A 15,680-nucleotide genomic window follows, 5' to 3' on the forward strand; every position below is an offset into this window, starting at 1 on the left:
AAATAAAGACTGCACTTCAACAAGCCTATTTCACACCATAGCCTGCTGAATTTGCAAGATATCTTTTCTTTCATTTCATTTCGACTCGTCCATGGATTGATGTTTCAGCATTGTCTCAATGAAGAGTTTGGCGTTCGACTAGCCACGTGTGACATGCACCCGCAGTTACAAGACTGCTAGCTCATTCATGGACAATAACTACCTTCAGTGTCTATTCATGTGGACACCCATTAAAATGTGTGGATTCGGCTATTTCATCCAGACCTGTTGCTGACAGGTTGTTACGGATACAGGTATCCTGTATGTGTATTTGTGTTTTTCCTCTCCTTCTGCCCTAATCACAGGTGTCCTTTGTGTTCCTGATTGGAGGTCGTTGGTGTGTCCCACCTGTCAGTCATCAGTTCATCTGCTGATTGCTGAGGTGGACCAATCAGTGGCCACTTCTTCTGATTGCACCACCTGTTTCTGGTTTTCATTACCCAATCACATCACACATCCCCTTGTTTTAAAAGCCAGTCAGTTGTGTTTTGTGACAGAGACTCTTTTGTTTGTGAGTATGGATACTGTGGTGTCTTGTTTTTGTGTACTCACGCATTTGCTGTTAACCCCATATGGTAACTATGATGTTTGTTTGTTCCTGGGAAAAGGGGATTTTTAGCAAGTCGCCCTTGGGCATACACTACCCGTAGGAAAACTTTGTCTAAAAACACTAGTTAGACCTGAGCGGACCACCCACTGTATTTTTGTATGGTTAGCAGTAAGCTTAGCGGTTCTTGAGGCAGGCAAGATCAGTTTAGGGTTTTTTGACATTATTGTTTTATTCCTTGGGTCCTGCTCAGCCCCTTTTCCCCAAACCTTTACTGTGTTTATAATAAAAAAAAATGTTTTTGACGGTATCTTTTTGGTTGTCGGTGTATTTTTGTTCTCACTGTTCCTGGTCAATATTCTAAATCGCATGAGTTATGTTACGGGTCTATTTTCCATCCACCCTAGACTTTTAAAGCCACAGGGTTCGTAACACAGGTGTATAAAATTGAGCACACAGCTATGCAATCTCCATAGACAAACATTGGCAGTAGATTGGCCTTACTGAAGAGCTCAGTGACTTTCAACGTGGCACCGTCATAGGATGCCACCTTTCCAACGAATCAGTTCGTCAAATTTCTGCCCTGCTAGAGCTGCCCCGGTCAACTGTAAGTGCTGTTATTGTGAAGTGGAAACGTTTAGGAGCAACAACAGCGAAGTAGTAAGACACACAAGCTCACAGAACGGCGCTGAAGAGCTTCAAAATCGTCTGTCTTCAGTTCCAAGCTGCCTCTGGCAGCAACGTCAGCACAAGAACTGTTTGTCGGGAGCTTCATGAAATGGGTTTCCATGGCCGAGCAGCCGCACACAAGCCTAAGATCACCATGCGCAATGCCAAGCGTCGGCTGAAGTGATATAAAGCTCACCGCCATTGGACTCTGGAGCAGAGGAAACGCGTTCTCTGGAGTAATGAATCACGCTTCACCATCTGGCAGTCCGACGGACGACTATGGGTTTGGCGGATGCCAGGAAAACGCTACCTGTCCCAATGCATAGTGCCAACTGTAAAGTTTGGTGGAGGATAAATAATGGTCTGGGGCTGTTTTTCATGATTCGGGCTAGGCCCCTTAGTTCCAGTGAAAGAAAATCTTAACGCTACAGCATACAATGACATTCCAGACAATTCTATGCGTCCAACTTTGTGGCAACAGTTTGAAGACACTTTCCTGTTTCAGCATGACAATGCCCCCGTGCACAAAGCGAGGTCCATACAGAAATTGTTGGTCGAGATCGATGTGGAAGAACTTGACTGGCCTGCACAGAGCCCTGACCTCAACCCCATCGAACACCTTTCTGATGATTTGGAACGTGGACTGTGAGCCAGGCCTAATCGCCCAACATCAGTGCCCGACCTCACTTATGCTCTTGTGGCTGAAATGGAAGCAAGTCCCTGCATCAATGTTCCAACATCTAGAGGAAAGCCTTCCCAGAAGAGTGGAGGCTGTTATAGCAGCAAAGGCGGGAACAACTCCATATTAATGCCCATGATTTTGAAATGAGATGTTCGACGAGCAGGTGTCCACATACTTTTGGTCATGTAGTGTATCTTCTGGGCAAGGGAAGTTTTAAGCGTCCAAATGCTCATTCTGAACATTAACACGCATTGCTTGCGGTACGGTTTTGGAAACATAAGGAACTTTTCTTCATATCAGCGAGATAAGCATTTTCAAAAAACAAAAGTTTAAATTACTCCACACCTTGTTAGTGTTCCCACACAGCCATATCTCCATGTTATAGCACTTTACGGAAGATAGAGGATATCACCTGTGCTAATTAGCTATCTATTGTGCTCAAACACCTGTGTGTAAGCGTAATTGGGGGGAGGGGAGTGTAGTTTGTTGGCTGGAGGCACACACAGACATATGGATCTGTGCAAACATGCTACAGTAAGTTTATATATATTTTTTGAAATATTATGTCTAGCTAATATGAAAGATAAGTTACATATGTTTCAAAAACCATATCGCAAGCAATGGTTATTGACATTTCTAAACATTAAAACAGAGTCGGTATTGTAGTTCACATGGTCCCACCGGTAAGTGGTGCCTTGGGATAAGGCAGAATGCCTTGTTAATGCCTTCTAGAGTTAGCAGCAGGCGGACGAGGAACTCAGTCGAGGTCTCAACTTACTGTTGCGAGTTAAAATAGTACGATACACAAGGTGCAATTTCAAAATCTGGTTGTGCATCAGCAGATTTTCTCTTGGGCTATCAGTGACTGACATAACATGTCAGCATTATTTTTTTTTTGTTGGTATATTTGTCTAGAAGCCAGTATATGGGGGCCCCCTGGTCGAATTACCGGCCAGGGGGCCCCCATACATTTGTGTTAGTCAGTTCCACTCAGATATCATATTAAAAACTGCTAACATTTCTCTCCACCCTCCAACAAAATGTGTAGAATTGCAGGAAATTAGCTGTAAAACAGAAAATGTTCCTCTGCCCCATGGCAAAAACAGTAGAATTGGATGAAAATAGCTAAATCTTCTCTCTGCCCCCTTGGCAAAATGTGTAGACTTGCAGCAAACTTGCTTCAAAACTGCAAAATGTTCTCTACTCCCCATCCCAAAATGGGGGCTGGGGGAATGGATGTGGGTACGCAGACCCCCAAGCAACTGCAGCCCCTCATGGGGCGGCAGGTAGCTTAGTGGTTAAGAGCGTTGCGCCAGTAACCGAAAGGTCGCTGGTTCTAATCCCCGAGCCGACTAGGTGAAAAATCTGTCGATGTGCCCTTGAGCAAGGCACTTAACCCTAATTGCTCCTGTAAGTCGCTCTGGATATGTCACGGTTTCGGCCGAGGCTGCTCCTCCTCCTTGCTCGGGCAGGCTTCGGCGGTCGTCGTCCCCGGAGTACTAGCTGCCACCGTTGTATGTTTCATGTTCGTTTGGTTTTGTCTTGATGTTGTACACCTGTTTCCAGTTAGTGTTCATTAGTGTCCTATTTAGTTCTCGTTGTGTGTGTCAGGTGTTGTGTGTGATTGCGCTTCTGTTTGGTGTTCTGTGCTACGTGTTTCCCTCCGTTGTTTTGGAGAGGGTTTTTCGCACATGTTAGTGCGCCTTTTGTTTGACGCCTGTGTGCGCCTTTATTTCGCCTCCGGGCTTGTTGAGCTCGTGTACTACGTGAATATTTCACTAAAGTCTTTTGGACTTAGTTTCTGCGTCCTGCGCTTGATTCCTGCACCACACCCACCTTCAGCACCCTTGACAGGATAAGAGCGTCTGCTAAATGACTAAAATGTAATGATCAGTTCAGATTTTGAGGCCCCACCCCCACCAAAATTGCCCATCCCTAGGCTAGAGTTTGTGACCAACCAGTATTTAGAAACATGTTACGGCAATTCTACACCACATTACTTGTTCAGTGGAGACTGCTACCTTCAGGTGAAGTTTCTGCAGAATTCGTGAAAGTCGTCTGGATAATTTATTTAGGTCAATTGTGTTGATGGAAGTGACCGCTTCTTTTATTCTATGGATTGAATAAATTAAAATGTCAGCTTGTGCACACTACACTAGCTAACAGAGATGAATGAAACTGCTGTCTGAACAGATGAACATGACTATATTTCTCATGTAAATATTGCTATAGACCCTCGTGCAATTTTGTAAAGATTCACTAGCAAGATTACTTTTTTGGCACTTCTCTTTAGCTACAGTATGTATCTCTTAGCCAGCTGGGCTAACATGGCTAGCTAAAAGTTTCAGATCAAACATCAAGCAGTCATGTTACCATGTACAATAAGTGTAAACTAGCTGCCTACCTTTGTTTCTTTGATGATGGCAGCCATCACTGTCTTCTGTATGTTTAACAAATGTATTATTCGTTTCAAAGCTGAAATCTTTCACTGCAACACACAGCCAACTTCCTCTTTTCTCTTGTTGTGAATCGGTCCGTGCTATCCGGAATCCTTGGGACGTCCCTACCCCATTGAAATACAAATTAAAAATGGTTAAAGGGGAAGAAAAGCAACGAGAAGTATTCCATCCACTAATACTGAACATGTGCATTTAACGTAGAAACATCTCTGTTTTACATTTTCCTTTAAGGTAAGGGTTAAAGTTTAAATAAGGTCTATGGTTAGGGTAAGAGTTCGATTTAGGGTAGGGACGTCCCAAGCATCTCGGATAGCAATGACCGTCAGGTTTGACAGGTCAAACTAACATTTATATCACAATGACCATTTAAAACCCGGCCAAAAGGCCTGAAAACTAGCCCACATTTTTTTTTTCACAGCAAGAGGAGTTGCCATATTTATACAATAAACCCTTTTTCCATAACGGTATCGAGCCAATTCAGAAGGAATATCAAATTGTATTTGTCACATGCGCCGAATACAACAGGTGTAGACGATTAGTTACCGGAGTGTAACTCCAGTTCTATGAGTGGAGCGGAGCCCCATAGGGGAGCTCTGCTCCTATTGGTTTACCCACTGCCCTAAGGCAGCATCAGCCTGAGACAAAATGATGCACACACCTGCAGCCAATAGGAGTACAGGTGTCGCTATAAGAGGGGATGCCTCCCCTCAATCAGCCTCCCGAGATATTTATCTTCAGCGAGACTAAAGAGGGTCGGCAGGGCCTTAAGTCCTATGGGGCTCCGCTCCACTCATAGAACTGGAGTTACACTCCGGTAACTAATCGTTCTATATCGTGGAGCTCCGCCCCATAGGGGAGCTCTGCTCCTATTGGTTTAAGGGAGAGCGTAGCTCTCCAAAATGTACTCCCTGCCGAGCCCAACACTTCCCATCAAAATGAAAAGGTCAGGCCTAGCAATGGCTGCAACCAATTCCCGCAGTACTGTAACCACTGTCACCCTACAAGTGTCACAATATACTGCGTCATCGGTTAAAAACCCGCCCCACCTAGTCCAATGGCAACACCAATGACTAGTGGGCAGATCACCAGAATACAGGCCATACTAATCTGTACTAGCAGATAGATGGTACCTCAATATCCTGTTACAATACTACCGACCACTAATGGAATGACACAAAGTGTCACTCTACATTGTGTACACGGTAGGCCGCCTCACTCAATCAGTGGAACCCCAGAGATTAGTGGGCAGATCCCAGAACATGATTCATACTAATGTGAACAAGCAGATAGATGACGTCACATTCCGTCAAATTGTCATGACCGGTCTAATAGCATCGTAACCAAGTTACTACTATTATCCCTCATCATCCCGCCTCACTCCAGTGAATCACTGGTGGGCAGATCAATACATGCCCTCTACTGTACTGAACCTGTCAGTCAGGAGTCATGCAAAAAATATGTCCTTCTATCAGAAGCGGACCTGATAGAGACCCTGTCTCCACAGTCCTGCATTCCTCTCCTCCTAGCTCAAAGTCTCCCTTCAGCCACGCTGAGTACAGACTGAGCCAAAGAGTTAGAAGACATATCCAAGAGATAGAAACGGATAAATGGAGACGGTGTTGACCATGACGCCGCTCTACATATATCCTCTACCCCTGTTCCTCTGAAAAGGGCAGTAGAAGCTGCTACTCCACTAGTGGAGTGAGCTCTGATACCCTGAGGCAATTGTCGCCCCGCTGCCTCATAAGCTGTCTCAATGCCCTCACAGAGCCAATGAGACAGACGCTGTTTCGAAAGTGGTCTACCTAGTGCAGCAGCACCATGACACACAAACAGCTGAGGCGATGACCTAATCGCTGCTGTGCGCTCGACGTAACACGCCAAGGCGCATACTGGGCACAGGCGATGGAGCCTTTCCTCACTCCTCTCTCTATGAGGAGGAGGAGAAAAAGCCCACAGCTCCACGGTCTGTGATCTATATGAACTCCTAATAACCTTCGGCACAAATGCCGGGTTAGGACGTAACACCGCTCTGCTCAGATCGCCATTAATGGCCAGGCAGTCGGGTCTCGTCGAAAGAGCACACAAATCACTAACACGCTTAGCCGTAGTCAAAGCGAGCAACAGTGCTGTCTTCAAAGACAGCATCTTGAGGGGTATTTGATTCAATGGCTCGAACGGCGACTTACATAGCGCTTCGAGTACCAAAGCCAAATCCCACTGAGGAAGCGTGGCTCTAGGTGTTGGCCTAAGCCGCCGCGTTCCTAATAGGAAACGTTTCACTAGAGGGTGGCTAAAGACATTGTCTCTGCCAAACCCCTCGTGACAAGCTGAAATCGCCGCTGCAAACACCTTAATGGTGGCGGGCGATCTCTGCTTGTCAAACATAAGCTGTAGGAAAGAGTGAATACTCTCAACCTGACAGCTCATGGGGTCTACACCTTGTGTGACACACCATTGTGAAAACACGTTCCATCTACTGGCATACATCTTAGAAGTGGAACTGGCACGTGAACCCTGTATGGTCCTGATCACCGCATCAGATAACCCACGGCGCTCTAGCCTGTCCCTCTCAGCAGCCAGGCCTTCAGTGGTTGGCCGATTATGGGCAACTGCCCTATCGTGCCACCCGCCTGAGACAACGCGTCCCGTCGATGTGGAATTGGCCAAGGTGGCGCAATCAACATCTGACTCATCTCCGCAAACCAAGGAGCCCCTGGGCGATCGGGGGCTACCAGTATCACTGACAGCCCTCCTGACCTCACCCTGGCTAACAGTGGGAGAATGCAGGACAGCGGAGGGAATGCATACAGAAGAACTCTCGGCCACGGGTGGTGCGCAAAGGCGTCTCTTCCTAGTGGCGGTTCTTCCTGTTCCCTCAGAGAGAACCATAGGGGACATTGCGCGTTCACACGTGACGCGAATAGATCCACCTCGGCTCTCCCGAACTGTTCCCAAATTTGGAGAACAATGTCCGGATGCAGACACCACTCGTCGTCTCGAGGACCCCCTCTTGAAATGAGGTCTGCTCCTACGTTCAAGTAGCCCGGAATGTGTGCTGCTCTCAATGAGCGAAGGTGCTCGTGAGCCCACAGCCACAATTCCTCTGCCGCCCGATGGAGAGCAGGAGACCTGACTCCTCCCTGGCGATTTATGTGGGCTACTGTGGTCCGGTTGTCTGACCAGACCAGCACATCGCGACCCCGAAGGGTAGACGCGAAGTGGGTCAAAACCAGTCGAACCGTTTCCAACTCCAAGAGGTTGATGTGGCGACTCGAAAGAGGCCACGCACCTCCTATCGCTTGGGTCTGACATGTCCCTCCCCATCCCGTCAGAGACGCATCTGTGAACACTGGGATGTAAGAGGACACTTTGCCTATCGGGACTCTGTGCGTGAGAACGCGCGGGTTTCTCCAATAGTTCAGATCTGCACTGAGCGAGAGGGGAACCACCACCAACCGATGACGTTGACGCAATGGGTCTAGTCTTAGTTGGGCGAACCATCGCTGCATCCTGCGCATGTGCAGGAGTCCCAGCGGAACCACAGAGTGGGCTGACGACATGAGACCCAAGAGTGACATGATCGACAGCGCCGTCACCGTGTGATTCGGACGACACTTCCTCAGGGCTAGCAACAAGGCTACCCTTCAGGGGTCCGAAATTCGAGCCCTCATCATTACAGTGTCTAGCTGTATCCCCAGGTAGACAATCTGATGACTGGGCCAGGGCGCACTCTTTTTCCAATTCACAGCGAACCCCAGACGTGTGAGATGAATCACTGTCTGTGTTGTGTGAGTGATCGCCAGCTCTGCTGACGGGGCGAGAACCAGTAAGTCGTCTAGGTAGGCTAGTAGCCGTATTCCCTGACGACGCAACGGTTCCAATGCCGCCTCCACACACTTGGAAAACGTGCGAGGTGCCAGGGCGTACCCAAATGGCATCCTTGTGTATTCGTACGCCACCCCTTGAAAGGCGAATCGCAGAAACTTCCTGTGACGCGGCTGTACCGGCACATGAAAGTACGCGTCCTTTAGGTCTATGCTCGTACAAAAGTCTATTTTCTGGACACATTCCAGCAGACGTTTTGTCGTTAGCATTCAAAAGGGCTGTTTGGTTACGCTCTCGTTGAGAATGCGTAAATCCAATATTGGCCTCATTCCCCCCGTCTTTTTGGGCACCAGGAAGTAGGGCGAATATAGCCCCTTGTTCCTTTGCTCCTGGGGAACCACTGTGACCGCCTCCTTCGCCAAAAGTTCCGTAATCTCTGAAACCAGAGCGGCCACTTTTTCGGGCGTTTTCATCACCGTCTCCACCACTCCCCTGAATGGGGGTATGGTCCGATGGAATTGGAGAGCATAACCCTTCTGTAACGTCTGTTCTAGCCAGCGTGAGAGGGTGCAGCTTCTCTGCCACTGCCAGCAATACAGAGAAAGCGGCCGAGCGCGAAGCTGTGGTACATTCAGTAGGAAGGATCTGTATTCCTCTATGGCCCTTGCCGCTGCTGTTCCCCAACACTGAGGTGGTGGAACAGCCCAAGGCGGGCCTCCCATGAAAGGGAGAGGAAACATTAGTGCGTTCTGAACCAGAAGGAGGGGCAGAGACCTCAGTTAAACCCGTAACCGTCGTATTCCTGCCCTCCGTGAACGCAGCGCGGGTCTGAATTGCACTGACCAAGGCCACAGCCTGCGACAGGGCACCATCCCCAGCAAGTGATTGCGTCATCGTAGATGACTGCAATTCGCTATTAGAGCCCCTCACTACAATACTCCTAGGAGTCTGTAATATGAGGTCTCTATGAGGTAACACAAGGCGGCGCCTTAATACCTTCTTAACCTTCACCTTCTGTGTGTGTTCAACTCTGCACCTCTGGTGGGTTGAGTCACGCTCAGTGTGGTGAGTATTAGCGCGTTCTGTGAGAGGTGGGGGCGCCGATACGTTGGTTATTCCCGTAACCTCAGTAATCCGGCCCTCCGTGAACGCAGCATGGGTCTGAATCACACTAACCGAGACCTTAGTCTGCGATAGTGCGCCATCCCCAAATAGCGGCTGCGTCATCATGTCTCCTGACTGAGACTGCAGCCTGCTATGAGAGGCACTCACTACAGTACTCCTTGGAGTCTGTAATGTGAGGTCTCTTTGAGATAAACCAAGACGGCGTCTTGGTATCTTTCCTCCTTTCACCTCCTGTGTGCGTTCAGCTCTGCACCTCTGGTGGGCTGAACTACACTCAGTGTGGTGAGCATTGGCGCGTTCAGAAAGAAGTGGGGGCGCCGATACACTGGGCACCTTCGTGACCGTGGTAATCGGTTCCTCCGTGAACGCAGCATGGGTCTGAATCGCACTAACTGAGACCTTAGTCTGCGATAGTGCGCCATCCCCAAATAGCGGCTGCGTCATCATGTCTCCTGACTGAGACTGCAGTCTGCTATGAGAGGCACTCACTACAGTACTCCTTTCCATTTCACCTCCTGTGTGTGCTCAGCTCTGCACCTTGGTGGGCTGAATTACACTCAGTGTGGTGAGCATTGGCGCGTTCTAAGAGAGGTGGGGGCGCCGATACGTTGGTTACATTCGTGACCGTGGTAATCGGGCCCTCCGTGAACGCAGCATGGGTCTGAATCGCACTAACAGAGACCTTAGTCTGCGATAGTGCGCCATCCCCAATAGCGGCTGTGTCATCATGTCAGTGTCTGACCGAGACTGCAGCCTGTTATGTGAGACACTCACTACAGCACTCCTAGGAGTCTGTAATGTGAGGTTTCTATGAGGTAACACAAGGCGACGCCTTGATACCTTCTTAACATTCACCTCCTGTGTGTGTTCAGCTCTGCACCCCTGGTGGGCTGAGCTACACTCAGTGTGGTGAGCATCAGCGCATTCTGAGAGAAAACGGGGCTGCCGATATGTTGGTTAAACCCGTAACCGTAGTATTCCGGCCCTCCTTGAATGCAGCACGGGTCTGAACTGCACTGACAGAGGCCTTAGCCTGAGACAGTGCGCCAGTGGTCCTCTGTAGCTCAGCTGGTAGAGCACGGCGCTTGGAACGCTAAGGTAGTGGGTTCGATCCCCGGGACCACCCATACACAAAAAAAAAATAATGTATGCACACATGACTGTAAGTCGCTTTGGATAAAAGCGTCTGCTAAATGGCATATTATTATTATTATTATCCCCGAATAGCGGTTGCATCATCCTGTCACTATCTGACTGAGACTGCAGCCTGCTATGTGAGACACTCACTACAGCACACCTAGGAGTCTGTAATGTGAGGTCTCTATGAGGTAACACAAGGCGGCGCCTTGATACCCTTTTTAACATTCACCTCCTGTGTGTGCTCAGCTCTGCACCCCTGGTGGGCTGAGCTACACTCTGTGTGGTGAGCATCAGCGCGTTATGAGAGAAACGGGGGCGCCGATACGTTGGTTAAACTCGCAACCATAGTATTCCGGCCCTCCGTGAACGCAGCACGGGTCTGAACTGCACTGACTGAGGCGTTAGCCTGAGACAGAGCGCCGTCCCGAATAGCGGTCGCGTCATCATGCCATTATCCGGCTGAGACTGCAGCCTGCTATGTGAGACACTCACTACAGCACTCCTAGGAGTCTGTAAAGTGAGGTCTTCATAAGGTAACATCTTAAACTTAATATCCTTTTTATACCTACCTCAGCAACGCACCGTGGTGGGCTGAGCTGCACTCCAGTGGTAAGAGAGAGAGCGAGAGTGAGGAAGGTCGAACGCTCTCGGATGTATTATGGAAAAGGGGCTCTTTTTTTGACAAAGTCAGGTAGAGCCAACTGTTTATTACACACATCAACAAAAAACATTCTCCTCCATACCCTCAACGGTAGGGTGGGGGGGAACAGAGGGCTCAGTCACACCAGGCGCTGCGCCGTCTTCCATTCTCTCCCCCTCGCCATGTCATAAACGGCGTCTCTTCTGGCCGCCCTTCGGTTGATGCCAGGATGACGCTTTAATGACCTCTCTCGCCGGCGGAATGGTCGGCACCTCTGGCGCTGCAGGGGGGGGGCGAGGCCCGCTCCCTTGCTGCTGGAGGCCGCCGTCTGACGCCGAGCTGTAGCGAGAGTAACGGCCGCCCTCCATCATGTCCACTTCCGGGTTGGAGGGAATGAGGGGCAGCTTAATCTCCAGCTGTTTAGCAGCCCACTCAATGAGACCTGAAAATTCAGAGCACAGAGGCTGTGGCGTCATCATCCAGGGATGTAAATGACCTCACACTTTCCTGAGGGAAAAAGGGTGTTAAACATCTGGGTCAGTGTAATGAATTGTTTCAATAGAATATTCATTTCTTCCCCAATAGCCCTGTCATCTCCTGAGTCAGCCCCTCAGATGATGCCTCAGAAGCTGAGGCTAACACTGATAGCACATCCTCAAGAGGAATATCCTCCCTTAAAATGCCCAACGCTGCTTCCTCTCCTTCAAAAAAGGAGGGCGCAGCTGGCGCATAGTGGGGGATTAATGAGGCTGTCCCTGGCGTACTGTGTCCCTCAACCCACGAAACATAAGTCGGTGGGGGTCGGCAGCCGCCAAGGGGAACAGCGACATAGAGCTCTGAAAATAGCTTTTGTTTAATACTTACCCTACGGATAAGCTTGGTGTGCTCATTGTAGGACGACGTCGATGATCTGGAAAATCGACAGCGTTTTCTTCGTCCTGAGTCTTCTCTTCGTCTCTTCTTGGCTTCTTCAGTCTAGTCCAGTCGCTGAAGATAAAGGGAGGCTGATTGAGGGGAGGCATCCCCTCTTATAGGGACACCTGTACTCCTATTGGCTGCAGGTGTGTGCATAATTTTGTCTCAGGGTGATGCTGCCTTAGGGCAGTGGGTAAACCAATAGGAGCAGAGCTCCACGATATAGAACCTTACCGTGAAATGCTTACTTACAAGCCCTTAACCAACAATGCAGTTAAGAAAATAGAGTTAAGAAAATATTTACTAAATAAACTAAAGTAAAAATAAATAAATAAAAAAGACTGCTATAAATAAAATAACAATAATGAGGCTATATACTGGTACCAAGTCAATGTGCGGGGGTACAGGTTAGTTGAGGTAATTTGTACATGTAGGTAGGGGTAAAGTGACTATGCATAGATAATAAACAGCGAGTAGCAGCAGTGTAAATAGTCAGGGTGGCCATTTGATCAATTGCTCAATTGCTCAGCAGTCTTATGGCTTGGGGGTAGAAGCTGTTAATAAGGAGCCTTTTGGATCTAGACTTGGAGCTCTGGTACAGATTGCTGTGCAGTAGCAGAGAGAACAGTCTGACTTGGGTGACTGGAGTCTTTGACAATTTTTTGGGCCTTCCTCTGACACCGCCTAGTATATACATGCCTTCGGAATGTAGACGGCTTGACTTTTTTCACATTTTGTTAAGTTACAGCATAATTGTAAAATGGATTAAATAAAAAAAATCCTCAGCAACCTACACACAATACCCCATAATGACAAAGCAAAAACAGTGTTTTAGATTTTTTTGCAAATGTATTAAAAATAAAAAACAGAAATACCTTATTTACATAAGTATTCAGGCCCTTTGCTTTGAGACTTGAAATTGAGCTCAGGTGCATCCTGTTTCCATTGATCATCCTTGAGATGTTTCTACAACTTCATTGGAGTCCACCTGTGGTAAATTCAATTGATTGGACATGATTAGGAAAGGTACACACCTGTCTATATGAGGTCCCACAGTTGACAGTGCATGTCAGAGCAAAAACCAAGCCATGAGGTCGAAGGAATTGTCCGTAGAGCTCGGAGACAGGATGTGATATCTGTTTTTAATTTTTTATTAAAAACCTGTTTTTGCTTTGTCATTATGGGGTATTGTGTGTAGATTGATGAGGAAAAACATAAATGTAGTCAATTTTAGAATAAGGCTGTAATGTAACAAAATGTGGAAAAAGTCAAGGGGTCTGAATACTTTCCGAATGCACTGTAGGTCCTGGATGGCTGGAATCTTGGCCCCGGTTATGTACTGGGCTGTACGCACTACCCTCTGTAGTGCCTTATGGTCGGAATGCCGTAGTAACTTGTAAAGATGTTAGAAGCAAAATTAGTTTTTCCTCAAAAGACATGACGTAATAAAGGAATTTGAATATGTCGCAAGAGAAAATATAATTTGCCATTATTAAACTCGCCAGATCATTTTCCATCAATGGATGTCGATTTAACTAGTTTGACTGTTATGATTAAGCAATAACGCACAAGGGGGTATGGTATATGGCCAATATACCACGGCTAAGGGCTGTTCTTAAGCTTGACGCAATGCGTAGTGACTGGATTTAGCCGTGGTATATTGGCCATATACCACAAACCCCTGGGGTGCCTTATTGCCATTATAAACTGGCTACCAAAGTAATTAGAACAGTAGAAAGTATTTGTTGTCATACCAGTGGTATATGGTCTGAAATACCACGGCTTTCAGACAATCAGCATTCAGGGCTCGAACCAGGTTTATAAATGTAAATAAATCCCTTTTGCGCATGTGCATAACTATAGATAAATCCGACAGGAGAGTTTGAGTGATGAAAGTTGGACAGAGGATCTCGAAATCTCTGAGCAAGAAACACTTGGAAGAACTTTAAAAAACCGAATGTTAGGCTATTTTCTGGCAATTGTGCCAGATGTTAAGACTACAAACCATTATCAATGGCCCATTTGCGAGATTGAGAATAAGCATAGGCTACAGACTAAAATCTGGGTTTATGATTGTAATTCAACATTGCCATGGTTTGCTTGGATAAAGGCAGGTATCCTATAGCCCCTACATCTCATTTCAGATAGTCTACAGTAGTTTAGGAAAGATGGAAAATGAACGTAGTCTAATCTGACTACTGTTACCGTCAATCTAATGCATTCTAACAACTGATTGGCAATTGCGATAGAGCTTTGATAACTTCCAATTTAATTAACTAAACATGTCCATTAATAATTGCATAATAACACAAGACTACAACAACAAACTGAAGTTATAGGCTATTTATTAAAATGGTTTGCCAGCTCCAGGTAGGCTACACAAGTGGAACATTGATTTGCAATGACTCCAGTGATATCGTCATTTCAACATATTGTAATGACCCAGCTGGGTCATAAAGGAAAAGAAAGACGGCACCAGGTGTACAGGGGAGAACACAGGTTTATTCCTAAAGGGGCTATTGTTCAGGCCACAGCCCACGCCGCTAAATCCCGAACGTACACAAATATAACATGTCAAGTTAAGGGTCCCGAACAGAAGAGAGAGAGATGAGACAGTAACCCCTATTTATGCAATTCAAAACCCCGCGGGATTACCCATCATACCCCCCCAACCTTTCCATCTGTCCTGGCATATTTAACCCCTGCTAGCACCCATGAGAACAATAACACACCCACGAACACAGAACACAATACCGGGTCGTTACATAGCCCCCCCCTTTCTAAACCCTAGCCCCTAGGGTTACAAAACAAAATCCTTAAAACGACCCGGAGGGCGCATCAGTCTCTTGTGCCTCCCCGTGACTCTCACCGGTGGACCCCCAGAACACTCATCTGCCCCAATGTCATTTCCAGCGCCCTCCGAAGAGGCAGCCCCCGCCCCAGGTTCAGGTTGCGCTAGAGTCTCCTCATTAGACTGTTCCCGTGGGCTCACATCAGAGTCCTCACTTCCATTCCCTACCGTTTTCCTCCCTCTGTAGGGCGCCAATCGGTCCCGGTGGACCACCACCTTCCTGCTCCGTGGGGGAACCTCCACCCGGTACGTCACCTCCCCCACTCTCTCTATCACCAGACAAGGCCCCACCCAGGCACTGTCCAGCTTTGGGCACCGGCCCTTCTTGCGCGTGGGGTTGTGAAGCCACATGCGTTCTCCCGCTCCAAAGTGCCTCCCCCTAGCGCGTGAGTCATAGTGGCACTTTTGGCGCATCCCTGCGTTCTCCAGTTGCTCTCTTGCGAAGGTGTGAGCCGCTTCTAACCGGTTCTGCAGACGACGAACATAGTTTGGGCCAGGCAAAACCCCGTTGTCGTTATCAGGAGGGTGGCCAAACGTCAGTTCGGCTGGGGTGCGCAACTCACAACCTAACATTAGTAGCGCTGGGGAGCACGCAGTCGATTCTTGAACAGCCGACCTACATGCCATGAGAATAAACAGTAAGTGGGTGTCCCAATCTCTCTGGTGTTTTGAGGTAACGATGGCCAGCTGTTGTGCTAATGTTCTGTTAAATCTTTCCACCAGCCCATCACTCTGGGGGTGAAGCGGAGTAGTGCGCGTCTTCTCCGCGCCTAACCGTCTACACA

This window comes from Coregonus lavaretus (assembly GCF_964263955.1).
Source record: "Coregonus lavaretus genome assembly, chromosome: 17".
Taxonomy (NCBI): Eukaryota; Metazoa; Chordata; class Actinopteri; order Salmoniformes; family Salmonidae; genus Coregonus; species Coregonus lavaretus.